The sequence below is a fragment of the Chiloscyllium plagiosum genome, chromosome 15 (assembly GCF_004010195.1).
Source record: "Chiloscyllium plagiosum isolate BGI_BamShark_2017 chromosome 15, ASM401019v2, whole genome shotgun sequence".
NCBI lineage: Eukaryota > Metazoa > Chordata > Chondrichthyes > Orectolobiformes > Hemiscylliidae > Chiloscyllium > Chiloscyllium plagiosum.
This window is the reverse complement of record NC_057724.1, coordinates 53,071,241-53,091,286: the sequence shown is the minus strand read 5'-3', so window position 1 is coordinate 53,091,286 and position 20,046 is coordinate 53,071,241.

Sequence of the window (20,046 nt, the reverse complement as noted above, 5' to 3'; positions counted from 1 at the left end):
AATAAGACTGAAACTTTCTACTTCTGTGTCTATTTTTCTCATTATCTCAAAATAAAGTACTAGATGAAAAAAATACAAAAGGAATGGTCTGTTAAGCTAAAATGGTGAACCGGTGTCCAATGAGGATATACTACTTTCAGAAGTGGAGGGGGAAGAAACTATGGTCCAATTCATCCATCCCAACTACATTTTCCAAACTAAACTAGTCCTATTTGCCTGATTTAGCCCATACCCCTCTAAACCTTTCCCATTCATGTACCTGTCCAAATGTCTTTTAAATGTTGTAACTGTACCTATATCTACCACATTCACTGGCAGGTCATTCCATATATGCACCACCCTCTGTGTTGGGGTGAGGAGCCATATGCATGATCCCCTTTCTGGACATTCCACACACCCCTGGCCTTTTCCTCATTACCCTTGATTTCCTCACTGATTAAAAATCTGTCTCTCTTAATGCCCCTGGCTCCTCAGTCCTTTCCAGGAAGAAAAGAAAATCCACCGATTGATAAAATATCATATATTATTGAGGAAAGTAAAAATTCATGGTGTTGGGAATAACACAATTCCATGGACAACTGATCAGCTGGCTGACTGGAAGCATAAAGTGTGAATAAATGTTTTTTTTTCAGACTGGCAGGATGTCATGAGTGATATGCCACAGGCGTGATTCTTTACAATTTATATAAATGATTTGGATGAAGTAGTCCAAGGTATGGCAGATATATTTGCTGATGACACAGAAATAGATAGAAAAGTGAGATGAGAAGAGAACATAAAGAGCCTAAAAATGGATATAGATAAGTTGAGTGAGTTGAAAAAGATCTAGCAAATGGAACATAATGTGGGAAAGTGTGAGATTGTCCATTTTGACAGAAAGAATAAAAAAAATTGTGAGAGGTTGCAGAGCTCTGAGATGCAGAGAGATCTGGGTGTCCGAGAGCATGAATCTCAGAAGGTTAGCATACTGGTACAGAAAGTAATCAGACAAGCTAATAAAATGTTACATTTATTACAAGGGAATTTGAATGTGAGAGTAGGGATGCTTCAATTATACAGGAATTTGGGTGAGACCATATCCTGAGTAGATTATAGGTCTCCATGTAGAAGGATATTAATGCATTGGAAACAATTTGGAGAAGGTTTACCAGACCAATAGCTGGAATGAACAGATTGCCTTATGAAGAAAGGTTGGATAGATTAAGCCTGTATCCTTTGGCACATAAAAGAATCAGAGGTGACTTAATTGAATGATGCAAGATACTGAGGAGACTTGACCAGGCGGATATTGAGACGATACTTCCCCTTATGGCAGAATTTAGGACTAAAGGTCACAGTCTAAAAATAAGGGGTCACCCATTTATATTTTATTTCCTATGTGTGATGTGTTTCTGTATTACGTTCCCTTGATTGTATCTTTCAGCGAAGGTCCTGGTCCTCATCCTGATCTTCATCTTCAGAAGATTGCTGTAGACTCCCCATCTCCTCTGCATCCTGGAATATTCTGCCTTTGCCAGCTCCAGCAGTAAAGAGCCACAATGATGAGGCATACCCTTTCTACATACAGGCCGAGTCAAAACAGTCCAGACATAGGACCTCATTTTAAGAAGGCCTAATTGTCTGTTCCACTGTAGCCCAAGTGGGAGTATGAGCTGTGTTCTGTCTTCATTCTGTATCAGTCTAATGTGTCATCAGCCATATTTGAAGTTTGTCTCCCAAGAGCCAACCCTATATTGAAGGAGGCAGGAACCTATGAGATCTCTGATAAGCATGCATCATGATAGCTTCCACATACCTAGCACAGGCCTTAAAAATCTGGCATCAATATTCAAATATAATTTGAATATTGATGGTTTGGAAAAAGATGTCTAACAATGTACCATTGATAAGGCAACCTAATAAGAGTCGATGTCATTTTTGGAGTGTCTGGGACCAGAGTGCATAGTCTCAGAAAAAGATGTCGCCCGTTTAAGACAGAGGTGAGGAAACTTTTATTCACTGAGAGTCATGAATTTGTGGAGTTCTGTTGAGGCCAGATTGTGTGAAGTATCAGCAGCGAGGGAATCAAGAGTGTTTGGCTAATGGCATAAGGTGAAATTGAGGATTTTCAGATCAGGGATATGTAGGAATGGAGAGTTGATCCTAAAATCAAATCAGCCATTATGTTATTGAATGGCAGAGCAGGTTCAAGTTGCCAAGTGGCCTATTCTTGATCCTGGTTCGTCTAAAACCATAAGACCACAAGGAATAGGAACAGGAGCAGGTTATTCTGCCTCTCAAACTTTCTCTGCTGTTTAATAGGATCATGGCTGACATTTCTCATATTACTTTCCTACATTTTCTCCATGGTTTTCCCAAGAATTTATCTATATCAATCTTAAATATACACAAGGGCTCTACCACACAGCTCTCTGTGGCCATGAGGGGAAATATCCTCTCAACATTTATGCTGTGGTTAGTCATGGTTAAGAATCCAGATGTTCAAATGAGATCATCTCTCATTATTCTAAACTCCAGTGAGTAGAGTCACAACCTGATTAGACTTTGCTCATAAGACAATCACTACACACCAAGGATCAACGTAGTGAACAAAGTGGAAAGGGTAGGTATGACAACAAATTCTGAGAGTATATTTGGGATAGTTTCCAAAACAATATGTCATTGAGCCAACCAGGGAGCAAGCTATTTTAGATCTGCTAATGGGTAATGAGGCGGGTTAAATAAATATCCTCAGAGTAAAAGATTCCCCTAGGAAGTAATGATCGAAACATGATAGAATTCAATATTCATTTTGAGAATGAGAAATTTGAGTCAGAAACAACAGTGTTTAATTTCAATAAGAGGAACAGCAATAGAATGAGGACAGAGTTGGCTATGATGAACAGGGTGGAAAGATAAACAGGATTGACAGTCGGCATGCAGTGGCAGGCATTTAAGGAAGTAATCCACAAGTGTCAGCAAAAATACATGTCAGTAAGGAGGAAAGATTCTAAAAGAGGGATAAACCAACCATGATTAACCACCAAAGTTAAGGAGAGCATTATATTGAAAGAAAAACATGTAAGGAGGCAAAAGGCAGTGATAGCCCTGAAGAATGGGATAAATTCAGAATCCAGCAAAGTTGGACTAAAATATACTAAAAACAGAGGAAATAAACTATGAAGGCAAACTAATAAGGAATGCAATAAGCGTTGCTTTAAATATATAAAAGCAAAGAGAGAAATCAAAATGAACAGAGGTCCTTTAGAAAATTAATTTGGGGATATGGTTATGGGGAAGAAGGACTGAACCCCATTTTTCTGCACTGCACTATACACTCGCACACACACATGCTCGTACATACTCGCACACTAACACAGACCCTCTCTCATACACAAGCTCTCTATCAAAGCACACACATATACCCCCAATTTTCACTCCCACGCATGCACTCTCTCACAGGTTTATACCCCATTACACTCACACACATACATTACCAAGCTTACATACACACATACACACACTCTCTGACATGCACTCACACCCACTCACTCAGTCTCTCCTGCACGCGCACATGTACAAGTTTATGTGGTAGATCTGTATTTGCAGAATTATGTTTTATTTTGCTCAAAAAATGTATAATCTACAGTCAATCCATGTAAGATTCTGTAAATTCCACTTTAGAAATAGAACCAGTCAGACTCAAGATTGGTACACAAACAGACTTTAACCTCACACCTTTAGTACATTGCCTGACCTGAGATAACATATTTTGTTAGAAAACCTGAAGTTATCTTGAGAATGTGACTTAAAAGGAGTTCTGGGATTTATATATTAAGGAACCGAAACCATTCTAAAAGATGAAAGACTTAATCTAAGTTTGTTCAATATATTTCAGCCGCATGACACTGTAATCTTTTGCTATAAATTCTGTATCCTGCTCCACAACCACCTGATGAAGAAGCAGCACTTTGAAAGCTTGTGCTTCCAAATAAACCTAATGGACTATAAGTTGGTGTTGTGTGATTTTTAACTCAGTTTACAGAGAGGTAGTGATACCTTAAATAACTGGACAAAAAGTGGGCAAATGGAGTATAATGTGGGGAAATGTGAAGTTGTTGATTTTGTAAGAGAAAACAAAGAATAGAATGTTATTTAACTATTGAAAGCTTCAGCAAGCTACAACACAACTTGTGCACAAAACACAGAAAGCTAGCAGGACCACATTACTGCAGATGCTCGAATCTGTACTGAAAACAAAAAATGCTGGAGATCACAACATCACGCAACATCCATGGAGAGAAAACAAGCTAATGTTTTGGGTCTTGAAGACTGACTTGAAAGCTAGAACACAGGTGCAGCAGGTAATCAGGGAGACTAATGGAATGTTGCCTTTATTTCAAGGAGGTTGGAGAACAAGAGTAGGGAAGTCTGACTACAACTGTACAAGGTGTTGTGAGATCACATAGAGTTATAGAGTCAGAAAATCCTACAGCATAGAGACAGGCCCTTTGGCCCAAACTGGTCCATGCCGACCAAAATGTCTATCCATGATAACCCCATTTCCCTGGCATTGGCCCATATCCTTCTAATCTTTTCCTATCCATGAATTTTTCAAAATGTCTTTTATTAAATGTTGTTAATGTACCCATCTCAACCACTTCCACTGTCAGATACCACCCTTTGCGTAAAAATGTTGCCCTTAGGTCCTCTTTCATTCTTTCCTCTCTAACCTTAAACTGATGCCCCCTAGTCCTTCATTCCCCAACTCTGGGAAAAGGATTGTGTGCATTAACCCTATCAATGCCTCTCATTATTTTATACACTTCTATAAAATACCACCACCTACCCCCCCACCCCCACCCCTCAGTCTCTTAGACTCAGGAGAAAAAGTTCCTAGCTTGTCCAACCTCTCCCTGTAACTCAGACCATTGAGTCCTGGCAACATCCCTGTAAATATCTTCTGCACACTTTGCAGTTTAATAACATCTTTCCTATAACAAGGTGACCAAAACTGAACACAATACTTCAAGTGTGGCCTCACCAACATTCAGGACAACTGCAACATTAATTCCCAATTTCTATACAAAACGCCCTGACTGATGAAGGCCAGTGTGCCAAAACCCTTCTTAACTGCCCTGTCTACCTGTGATTCATTTTAGAGAACCATAAACCTGAACTCCAATGTCCCTCTGTTCCACTACACTTCTTAAGGCCTTACCATTCACCATGAAACTTCCACATTGATTTGACATTTCCAAATGCAAGACTTACACTTATTTATATTAAACTCCATTTGCCATTTCTCAGCCCACTTCCCCAGCTGATCAAGCTCCTGCTGCTATTTCTGATAACCTTCCTCACTGACTGTGGTATCTCCTATTTTAGTGTCATCAGCAAACTTACTAACCATGCTTTGTACATTCTCATCCAAATCATTGATATAGGTAACAAACAGTAATGGGCCCAGCACTGATACCTGAGGCAACCCACTAGTCACAGACCTCCAGTCTGATAAGCATCGTTCCACTATTACACTCTGCTTCCTACTATTATGCCAATTGAGTATCCAATTTGCCAGCTCCCTCTGGATTCTATACGAGCTAAATTTCCAGAGCAGTCTACCATGTGAACCTTATCAAAGGTCTTAGTGACATCCAAATGGACTACTGCCTTTCCTTCATCAACCTTCCTGGTTACTTCATCAAAGACCTCTGACAAATTAGATTAGATTAGATTACTTACAGTGTGGAAACAGGCCCTTCGGCCCAACAAGTCCACACCGACCCGCAACCCACCCAGACCCATTCTCCTACATTTACCCCTTCACCTAACACTACAGGCAATTTAGATGGCCAATTAACCTAACCTGCACATTTTTGGATTGTGGGAGGAAACCAGAGCACCCGGAGGAAACCCACGCAGACACGGGGAGAATGTGCAAACTCCACACAGAGAGTCGCCTGAGGCGGGAATTGAACCCGGGTCTCTGGCGCTGTGAGGTAGCAGTGCTAACCACTGTGCCACTGTGCCGCCCGTGTGAGGCATGATCTCCCTCGCACAAAGCCATGCTGACTATTCCTAATCAAATCCTGCCTTTCTAAATGCATGTATATCTTATCTCTCAGAATGTTCTCAAGTAACTTACCGACTGCAGATGTTAGGCTTATTGGGTTATAATCCCCAGGTTTCTCTTTGCAGCCCTTCTTGAATAAGGACACAACATTCGCTATTCTCCAGTCTTCCGGGACCCCACCTGTGACTAACAATGTAGCAAAAATATCAGCCAGGGCCCCCGCAATTTCTTCTCTAGCCTCTTGCAGTGCTCTTGGAATATACCTGGTCAGCACCTGGAGATTTATCCACTTCATGCATTCTAATATGTCCCACACCTCCTCTACTGTGATATGGACTGGACCCAAGATATAGAACATAGAACATAGAAAAGCACATCACAGAACAGGCCTTTTGGCCCACAATATTGTGCCGTGGATTAATCCTAATGTAAAATAAAATAACAACCTACACACCCCTCAATTCACTGCTGTCGATGTGCATGTCCAGCAGTCGCTTAAAAGTCCCTAATAACTCTGCTTCCACCACCACCGCTGGCAACGCATTTCATGCATTCTCAACTCTTTGCATAAAGAACTTTCCTCTGAAATCCCCTCTATACCTTAATATCTTAAAACTGTGACCCCCTCGTACCAGTCAATCCTGCCCTGGGGAAAAGTCTCTGGCTATTGACTCTATCCATGCCTCTCATTATCTTGTATACCTCGATCAGGTCACCTCTCTGCCTCCTTCTCTCCAGAAAGAAAAGTCCGAGCTTAGTCAACCTCTCTTCATAAGGCAAGCCCTCCAGTCCAGGCCACTATGACCACTAACTTTCCCAAGTTTCCAAGTCTTCATGTCTTTTCTCCATGGTAAACACAGAGGAAAAATACTAACAGTAGACCACACCCATCTCCTGCAATTTCACACATACATGTCCACTTTGGCCTTTGAGAGGTCCTATTCTCTATCTAGTTATTCTTTTTCCCTTAATATGTTTAAAGAATCTCATTGGATAAACCCTAATCTTCTCCGCCATGTTGTGCCCCCTTTTTGCCCACCTGATTTCCTTCTTCAGTAAGCTCCTGTATCCCTATATACTACCAGGGATTTCCTCGATCCAAGCTGCCTGTACCCGAACCATAGCTCCTTTTTTCTGGTCAAGCCTCAATATCCCTTGACATCCAGGGTTCCCTACTCCTGCCAATCTTGCCCTTCACCCTCACAGGAACATATATTCCTTGAACTCTAGCTATCTCACTTTTAAAGGCTTCCCAATTGCCAGAGGTCCCTTTGCCTGCAAACAAACTACTCCAATCAACCCCTGCAAACTCCAGTCTAATTCGATCAAAGTTCACTGTGCCCTAATTGAGACTTTAAACTGTGGGCCAGTTTTGTCCCTCTCCATAACTATTTTATAATGAATAAAACTTTTGCCACTGGTCCCAAAGTGCTCCCCCTCTGTCATCTCCATCACCTGTCCTGCCCTATTTCCCAAGAGTAGGTCGGGTTTTGCCCCTTCCTGTGTAGGACCCTCTATGTACTGCTTCAGGAAACGTTCCTGAATGCATTTAACAAATTTGACCCATCTTAGCCCTTGATGCTATGCTCGAAAAATTAAAATCTTCTACTATGATAACCCTCTTGCTCCTCCATGTCCCCCCAGCCTCCTACATATTTGTTCCTCTCATTCCTGTTAACTATTTGGCGGCCTATTGTACAACCCCAATAACATCACCACCCCCTTCTTATTTCTTAGCTCCACAGACAAAGTCTCATTGCATTATCCCTCAGTTATTTCATTTCTGATTACTGCTGTGATATTCCCCTTAGAACAGTATAGCTCAGAACAGACCCTTCGGTCTTTGATATTGTGCCAACCTTTTATCCTATTAAGTATCCCTAATGTATCTGAGTCTACTACCACTGCTGGCAGTGTATCCCATGCATACACCATTTTCTGTATAAAGAACCGACCTCTGACATCTCCCCTAAACCTTCCTCCAATCACCTTAAAATTTTGCTCTCTCACCCTGGGAAAAAGTCGTTGGCTATCCACTCTATCTATGCCTCTCATCATCTTGTACACCATTATCAACTTGCCTCTCACTCTTCTTCGCTCCAATGAGAAAGGCCTTAGCTCCCTCAACCTTTCTTCATAAGACATGCCCTCCAGTCCAGGCAGCATCCTGGTAAAACTTCTCTGCACCCTCTCTAAACTTCCATATCCTTCCTATAATGAGGCAACCAGAATTGAACACAATATTCCAAACTGTGGTCTAACCAGGGCTCTATAGAGTTACAGCATAACCTCACGGCTGTAAAACTCAATCCCCCTGCTAATGAAGACCAACGCACCATACGCCTTCTTAACAAGCCTATCAACTTTGGCAGCAACTTTGAAGGATCAATGGACATGGACCCCAAGATCCCTCTGTTCCTCCACACTGCCAAGAATCCTGCCTTTAGCCCTGTATTCTGCATTCAAATTTGACCTTCCAAAATGAATCACTTCACACTTTTCCAGGTGTGACATAGTATGTCTTGAACAGATTGATTAAAAATATCTACAGTTAAGTTTTATGGATATAGTTACTTAGATGTTATTATCCTTGAAAGGTTCATTTCAATTATCAGAGAGCTTAACTTTTTGTTCTCCATCTCATTTATCATATGAGTCCTGTTAGATTTATAATTTTATTTTACAATAGAATAACTGACTGGTGTAATGAAATAGTTTGCAATTAGAAAATATTGGCTCATGAAAAGTATTTGAGTTCTCAGGAATGGTCACTGGATCCAACACATTAACTTTGATTTTTTTCTCCACAAATGCTGCCAGACCTGCTGAGCTTTATCAGTAATTTCTGTTTTTGACTCTTATTTACAGCATCTATAGGTTTTTTTTTTCAGTTTTAGGAACCACTGGCTCTTCTTAACATATTCCTCCCATAATTCTACATAGAAAATAATGGGCGCTTGTGTAATCTCACAGAAGACTATGGGGCTTTAATTGTGTAAAAGCAAAATACTCTAGATGAAGTCTGAATCAAACACAGCTAATGCTGGATAAACCCAGCAGGTCTGGCAGCATCTGCAGAGTCAGAAACAGTTAATATTTCAAGTCCAGTATGACTCTTCTTCAGGACTTTTCGATTGTGCTTTAGTTGTGTTGGGAACAAACCTTTAAGTTATGAACTTATAGCTTCCCTGATTTCTTAAACAGTATGTAGATGTAAATCATCTATCATTGGGCATGCTGTTCCAGTGTATGTTCACAAGCACCAGGAGAATTGCACAGATGAAGACAGCTGCTCTGAGGCAATATGAAAACTGGGTAGTCAGGTTTCAACTCAGTCTTGATGCAACAGGGGGAACACTGTGCATCTATACAAGTTTGAGTAACTGAAGATTTCAATCCTATTTTGAAATACTCTATAAAGAAGCACAATTCTAAAGTAGAAAACTTCAGTTGAAAGCAATTTGAAATCCTTGGAAGCTCGGGGACAGTTTCATGAAAGAACAGCTTCTCATGTGTAATGATACTGAGGTTTCTCTCGGCTTGAAGAAGCTTTCTGTACAGCTTCCAAAATTCTTTGTTAAGTGGGCCATAAGTTATATTCTGCCTGATTGATTTGTCCGATTCTATCCTCTGTAGAAATGTACGTGATTCAAATGTTTCATTCTGTATCCCTGATCCAACAATAAGAATGTCATGTTGTCATTCACAGAAAATGACATGTTATGGTAAAATGTGAAAAATGAACACCAGCCCTCCTTTAATTTGAAAACGTTGAATGATAATTAATTTAAAAAACCAATAACTTTTACAGAAATTCATTGCCTTTTCTGGATCTTAGCTGTAAAGCTTTGTTACCAGGACCAACATACACTTAAGATGCCCACAATACATTTTGCTGTTGCTGCCAAGAAAGACAGACTTTAGTAAGAGTTCATCATTCTTAGCTGTTCTTTGTGTTGCATATCATTTGCAGATATTGCAACTTTGCTTTTCCTACCAATTGTTTTCTGTTCACACCTCTTCTGTTGAAGGATTATCCTTAATCCACAAAATGCCATTGGAACCTAATTAAAAATTTATTGTATGCGTGTGTTTATAGCTAATTTCTGAAAGAAAATCTGAAGTGTAGAATTGCAGAAATTCAGCAAGAATGTGCATGACAAGGGTAGGTCACTTCTGCAATAGTGTAAGGTCACAGTCGATATCAATTTGAGGGCTTGAAAGTGTTGCCATTATTTATATTTTGCTAATGTTGCAGGACCACATTAAAATACCGCTGAATTGGTTTGTTTGTATGAATGGTCACATGTATATTGTGACCTTTGGCTCATAGTTATGATATTTTAATAATTTATTGGAATGACAGTGTTTCAATTAATTGAATCTTGAGTTTTGCTGTATGGAAACTTTCTGAGAAGTACCCTAAACATAACCAAATAAAAGTAATGCAAGCGATTTCATATAATATCTTGTGACAGGTCCCACAAATTTTTATACTCATGTAATATGGTGTAGTTTGTTACCCGAGCACTTAAACTTTACATAGACAGCCAAAATACCAATGTTAGTGACAGCAGTTCTCATGCTGAGTTGGAGATTTAGGGCTTCTCCTCTCCAAACAGTTCAAATATCAAATAGGTTCCAAATACAGACTTCTGTGCTGTGTGGCAGAAGGTTGTGAGTCACATGATTTCAGATGTTCATGGTCTGGGAGATATGTGTGGTATAAATTGAGAGCAGTAAAAGATTTGCTGCTAAACCATCAAATCCAAGTGTTTGTAGAAAAGCAGGGAGAAGTTTCATACTTCACAGTCTGACGTTATCAAGGCAATTTATCCACAGATGTGTTCCCATACTTAGTTTGGACAGCTTTTGAGTTCAAAAGAGTTTTGGATATCACACAGAGACTACAGTTAACTCAGAGGTTGCATGATTAATTGGCAGCTATACTGGTCAAACATGAACAGCTGATGCCCTGCCCAGCTGGCACCTATTCTTCTCTTACAGAGACATGTGCTATTGTGATCTGAGGCATTCTAGGTTCCTTTTATTTGTTAGTCTTCACAGCAGTTATCAATAACAAGGTAGCATTTATTGCCCATGTCTAATTGCTCTTGAGGATGCAATAGTCATCTTGGAATGTTCAACAGCTCAACATTTGAGTTGCTTGGTAGGTTCATTCAAATAGCAATTAAGAGTCAACCATGTTGCTGCTAGTCTGGACGAGAGCTATCTGGACGACCTGGACTGTGTAAAGACAGTATATTTCTCTCCTTAAAGGATACTCTCTTCAGCATAGTGAGCTTTTAATGATAAACTTGTGGATTATTGATTATCATTACAAATGTTAACGTTTTAAATTCTAGATTTTTATATATTTTCAATCAACTCATTTAGACATTATGACACACTTCTGGAGCAGGTCTTCAACTCTGGTCTCCTATACCAAAGGTAGGGGCACTACCACTGCGCCACAAGAGCCCTTAAGTTTTTAACCAAACTGTTGCAGATACGTTATGACACATCTCTGGAGCAGGTGCGACTTAATGCCAGGTCTTCTGGCATTACCACTGCATTAAGAACACCTGGCTAACTCTAGATTTGTCTGATTAGTTTGAATTGTGATTCTTTGCTGTTGTGAGGGGATTGATATCACCTCCTCAGATCATTATCCACATTTTAGGATTACTAGTCCAGTGATATAACTCGTAACTTAGATATGTTTAGTCAACCTGTTCAAATGTGCTATGAAATACGGCTGTAGGAGGTAGGACTGAACATGGTCCTTCTAGCTCAAAGATAGGGACACTACTACTGTACCTCAAGAACCCTTTATTTCAAGTCTATCGCCCAAACCACTACAGTACATTACCACTATCTTACCCTACTCCTAATTTGCTTATTGCTTTGTAATTCATTTACAATATTTATTATCTTGCTTATTCGGCCAGCTATCACTAACAATTGGTTTGGGCCAAATACATCAATAAATAGTTACTCTGGATATCCAAACAACCATTCCATCAAATAATATAACAATGTTATGGACCATGCTTTTTAACCTGTTTCTGTAACATGCAGTTTCGTCACATTTTGAATGGATAATAATAATTAGTAGAATGGTTGTAGTGTGATTTTGAACTGTATTTTTACTTCCCTAGCCTATTGAAGGGGCTAAATCATTTCAAACAAGGCCTTAAAGAAGCTGGTTGCAAAATAAAATGTACTCCAGTTTCGTTACAGAAACTCCAAAGATTAATCTTGAAATTGAAGCAGCAGATGAAATGGGAAGAAGCTAAAAGAAAGCATCAATCTGTTTTTCAAAAGAAAGAGTGACATCTATTCAGCACCTAATAGTGTGTCAGATACCATCAAGCATTTCACACAGAATAAATTCGCATAATCCGGAGAAAAATGAGCTCATTAGTTAATTACTTCCATTAGACATGAAGAACCTTCCTAGTTTCAGAAAATTAAATTAGAAACAAGGATGTGCAACTGTTTATTGATCATTTTGAGCTTAAATGGTCTTTGACAATTTCATAATGTATTAATATTACAATCGACTGAGGCATTTTTAAAATTCAGTGACATTTTTGTGGGATTGAAATGAAAGTAAGTCTTATGGCTCGGAACTACAACAGATAAGGGAAATAAAAACAAAATGCTGTGGCTGCTGGAAAGCTGAAATAATAAAAGGCAATCTGGGCTAAGTTTCTTATAATTCTTATAATGAGGACAGTGTGGTAGATCACAGAAGAGAGTGCACTGGATAAGACCATTGACTTTCCTGAGGGCATGCTAACCATTTTTGCAGGCCATGGAGAACACACTGACTTGAATGGTAACCCCAGATCAAGTTGCCAGGGTCTGATGTTGTGACCTCCATTGCTTGCTGGTCCCCCAGGAAGGGGACTCCTTTTCTCTGCACCACCCCCTGCACCAGGACCTCCATTCCCCAGTTGGAGTAACACAGTGCCATTTCACATTTCTCAACATGTTCACATTCTGTCCTTGACCATGCAGCCTTAGAACATCAGGTTCTTGCCTAGCTACACAACAGTCTTTTGAAGATTGTGTGGGTACAAGGGATGCTGATCTTTCAGCGGGTACCCAGTGAGTGGCAAATTGCTCTTGGAATGGCATATGGTCAGATGAAACAGGGATCAGGTGAGAAGGATACAAGGCAGTGGATTAAGCAGTTAATAATGTAAGGATATTGGGAAAAATTGTGCTAGGCCTCATGACGGAAATCCCTCTAAAAAACTCAAAGCACCTCAGACCTAGGCGCAACTAATGTAAGATTTAACACTCAGTCAATTATTTTACTAAACAAAAATTCAAATTATTTTTCAGCGTTTTACATTCATCCAGTCTACTAAAGTCTTATAAATGTGTTGCATCTACAGTCTAAATACCTCATTTCATGCTATGCAGGCTTAATCTAATCATGTTTGATGCCTAACAATACAGTGAATAGATCCCTAAGCGACTGACTTTGCAGTTATAGTTTGATTTTTAACACTTTCATTCATACACCGTTAACTGCTTCAATTATATATTTAACATCGCCGAGCTATATTTAGATGACATTAGTTTAAATGGCCTGAGTTTTCCCAGTCCCTGAACAATGTGGGCAATGGTGAGCCCATTGAGAAAATGAGGCAAAAATCAAAAAAATTATATTCTTGATGTTGGAAGAAAATGTCCAAATTTTCACCCAAGCTTTGTACAACAGGATGAGAATCTCACTAGTGATTGGGAGAAGGTCCATTTACATGTATTTACATCTCGCTAAGATTAATTTTGCCTGATTTATATATGATTTCTTGTTCTCCTACAAGGCAGAAAGAAATCAGACAATGACAATTACCAACATGAAAATTAGAGTGGGGACGTAGTGGCTCCAACTTGCTTCTTGCTTTTCTGAGTCTTCATCTTATTCACTAGTCCTCAACATCTCAGCATAGATTTTACAGGCGCCAAACACCTGCACCCACAGTCCACCATTTCCTTCATGGAGATTGGCACCAGATATGCAGTATTCCCACCACATTATGGCACATCTCAGACACACTTGGATTACAGTTCTCCACATCAATACTGCAGTTTGGATTGCAATGACAGCTTGCAATGCAATGCTGCGACTGGGCACTTTGCAGTCAGGAACGAGAACTTAACTCATGCTTTGGATGAGGGTGCATCTTTGTGCTTGCTCCCTTCATGTGCACTCAATTTGTACTTTTGACAGCATCTCTGCCTCGTGATGCCTGTTGGCATTTTGCCACTTCATTTAAAACTGACAGGCTTACAGTCTTTCTGACTTGCATTGCATTTTAGTGCAGACACAAAGCCAGGTAGCTTGTCATGATTATCAGCATTTTTCAGAAGTAGTAATGCAGAGACTTGAATGAACAGCCCTCCTCACGATCCACCCCAAACTTTGAGTCCGCTACGTGGATGACACCCTTTCCATCACAAAGCAGAACAAATTAGAGGAAACCTACAACATCATCAACAATATCCTTACTGCATAAATTTCACAAAAGAGGAGGAGAACAACAACAGACTCCCCTTCCTAGGTGTCACAGTGGAATGAACAGTTAGTGGAGAACTGCGGATCAATGTCTACAGGAAAGCAACACACACAGATCAGATATTTAACTACAGAAGCAATCATCCCAACACTCACAAATGGAGCTGCATCAGGACATTATTTACACAACACACTGCAGCACCCAGGAACTATAAGCAGTAGAAGAAAAATACCCATACAGCGTATTCAAGAAGAATGGGTAACTGATAAATGCCTGATGAAGGGTTTTTGCCCGAAACACTGATTCTCCTGCACCTTGGATGCTGCCTGACCTGCTGTGCTTTTCCAGCACCACATTCTTGACTCTAATTTCCAGCATCTGCAGTGCTCACTTTCGCCTAACAGATAAATACAGTCTGCTGATTCTTAAGCAACAAACCCAACAAGTAGACACAACACGCCCAGAAACTCTAGCCTCACTGCCATACATCAAAAACATCTCAGCGATGACGACCAGACTACTCCAACCCCTTGGCACCATGGTAGCCCACAAACCTCCCAACACACTGAAACAGCTACTGATGGACCTAAAGGGCCCTGTACCAACAATCAGCAATTTGAATGTCATTTATGAAATACCATGCAAGGACTGCAACAAACACTACATTGGACAGACAGGCCACCAGAATACACAAACACCAACTAGTCGCCAAAAGACATGACCAATTATCAATAGTAGCCTTACATACAGATGAAGAAGGACACCACTTTGACTGGTACAACAATCCATCCTAGGACATGCTAAACAGAGAAATGCACAGGAATTCCTACAGGCCTAACATTGAAACTAGAACCTCATCAATAAACACATCAATTTGGACCCCATTCATCAACCTCTGAGGAAAAGAACCGGAAATGATACCGCCCACCTTAACAGACCAAGACACATAAATGGAAAGTGGGATAAAACACCAGCACTTCACCGGAGGCTAACTGATGATGTTATCTAGCATGATGATGAAACATCTGAAAACAAACCTTCCAGCTCAGCGAGTAAACTTACAAGCTGAACCTCAACCTGAGCTACAAATCTTTTCAAAAATCATCAAGCATTATTCAATCAAGCGAGTGGACATACTCATCTCATACCAGTTTCATATGGCCACAGCTTACATAATAAATGCACTACATGTTCTTCAACCAATTGGCCAAGTCGCAAAGTCTAAGGAGAGCAGTCCTCAGTCAGGTCTATGGACTGTCTTCAGTCAGGGGGTGCCATCATGTAAGTCATCATCTCAGTCCAGAGAATGAGACACAGTCAGTGGGCCACTTGGGGCATCCAAGATCAGGGGGCCTATATCATTGCAGCATGTAGAGTGGGACATGGACAGAGGATCTGGTGGACCTGGCTCAGCAGGGGAATGCTGGGGCTGTTTGGGAGTATGGTTGGAACAGTGGTTCCTCCTTCAGAAAAAGCAAGTTGATCTGCATTTCTCTTTGTCGAGCAGACAATAGTTTTACAAAAAATAAAGTTATTTTTCTTGATGGTCTCACTTCTGTCAGGAACATAAACCTGATTGACCAAGCATGCAGCCATCAACATTTTGGATTCCACTGGAACCCAGAGGCATGGGAACTCCAGATTTTGGGAGATGCCTCATTAGTATGTTTGAGGTACCCAAAACGTTATGCTGGGGGAATACATTAAACTACCCATTGGGGCCTAATTACAAATCACACCACAGTGACTTCCAGGTGTTAACATTGTCCCTCATGTTTCCGCTCCAATGTACTAAGCCTAACTTTATATTCATCATTTTGGTTATGAAAAGACATAAAAAAGGAAGATTTAAACTAGTTTGGCAGGGGAATGGGAACGGAGCTACAGATCAGAGAATGGGGTAGCTGGTGAACAGGCAGATACAGCATGCAGAGAGTCCATGAGGAAGAATAGACAGCTGATAGGGCAACGTTGCAGCCAGTATGATAGGTTGAAGTGTATGGGTTTTAACGCAAAATGTGTCAAGAATAAGGGTGATGAGCTTAGTGCATGGATCAGTACTTGGAGCTACAATGTTGTGGCTATTACGGAGATTTTGATGTCAGAGGGGCGGGATGGTTGTTGGATTTTCTGGGGTTTAGATTTTCAAAAGGAATAGGGAGGGAGGCAAAAGAGGTGGGGGAGTGGCATTGCTAATCAGAGATACTATCACAGCTGTAGAAAGGGAGGTCGTCAAGGAGGGTTTGTCTCCTGAGTAGATATGGGTGGAGTCAGAAACAGGAAAGGAGTGGTCACTTCATTGGGAGTATTCTATAGACACCCAATTTGCAACAGAGACACAGAGGAACAGGTTGGGAGGCAGATTTTAGAAAGGCGCCGAAGTAACAGGGTTGTTGTCATGGGTGACTTCAATTTCCCTAATAGTGATTGGAACCTCCCTAGTGCAAATAGTTTGGATGAGGCAGATTTTGTTAGGTGTGTCCAGGAAGGATTTCTGATTCAATATGTAGATAGGCCAACTAGAGGGGAGGCCATATTGGATTTGGTGCTTAGCAATGAACCAGGTCAGATGTCAGATCTCTCGGTGGGAGAGTATTCGGTGATAGTGATCACAACTCCCTGATCTTTACTATAGTCACAAGAGACGGGTAGGAGCACATGGTATAGGAAAGTATTTAATTGGGGGAGGGGGAATTACAATGCCATTAGGCAGAAACTGTGGAGCATAAATTGAGAACAGATATTCTCAGGGAAATGCACAGCACAAATGTGGAGGTTGTTTAGGGAGCACTTGTTGCGAGTGCTGGATAGGTTTGTCCTACTGAGGCAAGAAAGAGATGATAGAGTGAAGGAACCTTGGATGACAAGAGATGTGGAACATCTAGTCAAGAGGAAGAAGGGAGCTTTCTTAAGGTTGAGGAAACTAGAATCAGACAGGGTTCCAGACAGTTACAAGGTAGCCAGGAAGGAACTGAAGAATGGACTTCAGAAAGCTAGAAGAGGGCATGGAAAAACCTTGGCAGGTAGGATCAAGGAAACCTTCAAAGCCTTCAGGAACAAGAGGATGGCCAGATTAAGGGTAGGGCTGATCAGGGATAATGGAGGGAACTTGTGCCTGGTGTCGGAGGAGATAGGCGAGGTCCTTAATGAATACTTAGCTTCAGTATTTACTACTAAGAGGGACCTTGTCATTTGTGAGGACAGCGTGAATAGGCTGATATGTTTGAAAAGGTTGATGTTAAGAAGGAGGATGTGCTGGAAATTTTGAAAAACATGAGGATAGATAAGTCCCCTGGGCCAGATGAGATATATCTAAGGTTACTACAGGAAACAAGGGAAGAGATTGCTTGCCTTTGGCAATGATCTTTGCATCCTCCCTGTCCACTGGAGTAATACCAGATGATTGAAGGGTGGTAAATGTTATTCCCTTGTTCAAGAAAGGGAATAGGGATAACCCTGGGAATTACAAACCAGTCAATCTTATGTCAGTGGTGGGCAAATTATTGGAGAGGATTTTGAGAGATAGAATTATTTGGAAAAGCATAGTTTGATTAAAGATAGTCAGAATTGTGAAGGGCAGGTCATGCCTCACCAGACTTATTGAATTTTTTGAAGATGTGACAAAATACATTGATGAAGGGGGAATGTATATGGATTTCAGCCAGGTGTTTGATAAGGTAGGCTCATTCATGGTAGGCTCATTCAGAAAATAAGGGGGCATGGGATACAGGGAAAACTGGCTCTCTTGATATAGAATTGGCTGTCCCTTAGAAAACCGAGGGTGGTAGTAGTTGGAAAGTATTCAGCCTGGAGCTCAGTGACCAGTGGTGTCCTGCAGGGATCTATTCTGGGACCTCTGCTATTTGTGATTTTTATAAATGACTTGGATAAGGAAATGGAAGGGTGAGGTGGCAAGTTTGCCGATGACATGAAGGTTGGTGAAGTGATGGGTATTGTGGAGGGCTGTTAAAGATTGCAATGGGACATTGACAGGATGCAGAGCTGGGCTGAGAAGTGGCAGATGGAGTTCAACATGGAAAAGTGTGAATTGATTCATTTTGGAAGGTCAAATTTGAATGCAAATTATAGGGTTAAAGGCAGGATTCTTGGCAGTGTGGAGGAACAGAGGGATTTTGGTGTCCACGTCCATTGATCCCTCAAAGTTGCCACTAAAATTGATAGAGTTGTTAAGAAGGTCTATGGTATGTTGGCTTTCATTAGCAAGATGATTGAGTTAAAGAGCCACGAGGAATATTGTATTCAGTTTGGATCGCTACATTGTAGGAAGGATGTGGAAGCTTTAGAGAGGGTGCAGAGGAGATTTACCAGGTTGCTGCCTGCACTGGAGGGCATGTCTTATGAAGAAAGGTTGCGGGAGCCAGGGCTTTTCTCATTGGAGTGAAGAAAGATGAAAGGTCACTTGTAAGAGGTTTACAAGATGATGAAAGGCATAGATAGAGTGAATAGCCAGAGTCTTTTTCCCAGGGTGGAAATGGCTATCACAAGGGGGCATAATTTTTAGGTGATTGGAAGAAGGTTTAGGGAGATGTCAATGGTTGGTTCTTTACAGAGAGAATGGTGCTTGCGTAGGATGCACTGCTAGCAGTGATAGTAGAGTCAGATACATTAGGGGCATTTAAACAACTCTTGGATAGACATATGGAATGATAGTAAAATGAAGGATATGCAAGTTAGTTTGATCTTAGAGTAGGATATAAGGTCAGCTGAAGGGCCTGTACTGTGCTATACTGTTCTATGTTCTATTTTAAAACAATATTTTCATCTGGAAAAGATGGAAAAGAGTAATTGTTGGAGATGGTGCAACCAGCACTCTGACATAAATATGCTATTGTATATGATGATCATAGTTTATATAAACATAACAATAAGCCACTAAGCAATTAGAATTATGTTATATTTTGCTGAGAATAAAATATCATTGCATTTGAACATGCATATTTTATCTGGAGAACGATATCACAGTTAGCAAATGTGAATTCATGCTTAGGGATATATGCACTGCAACAGGATACCAGCATCAGACTCTTACAGATGAGGAGTCCAGGGATAGGATTTACGTTTAATCCTATTCCTTCTCCCAGCATAACCTCATTTATGACATACACAGCTGTGCAGAATGTTGCAAATGTTTTGTAAATTAAATCAGTATCTCAAATATTCCATTTTAGATAAGGAGGACATACTTTGCTACCTGCAATACCAGTTTTTTAAGTGTAGTTGTAGCTTTCATGGATATCTGAAACTTCAAAGCATTGTCTTATTTCTACTAAATTCCATCATCTCTTTGATATTACAATCCTGGGAATCACAGCCAGAATTTCTTGATATGCTGAGTGACAGACAAGGCTCCATGCAGAGAATTCATATTTTAAAAACCAACCTTGTAATTTATGCGATTAACACTATGAATGGCATTGTTGAGATGAAAGATTG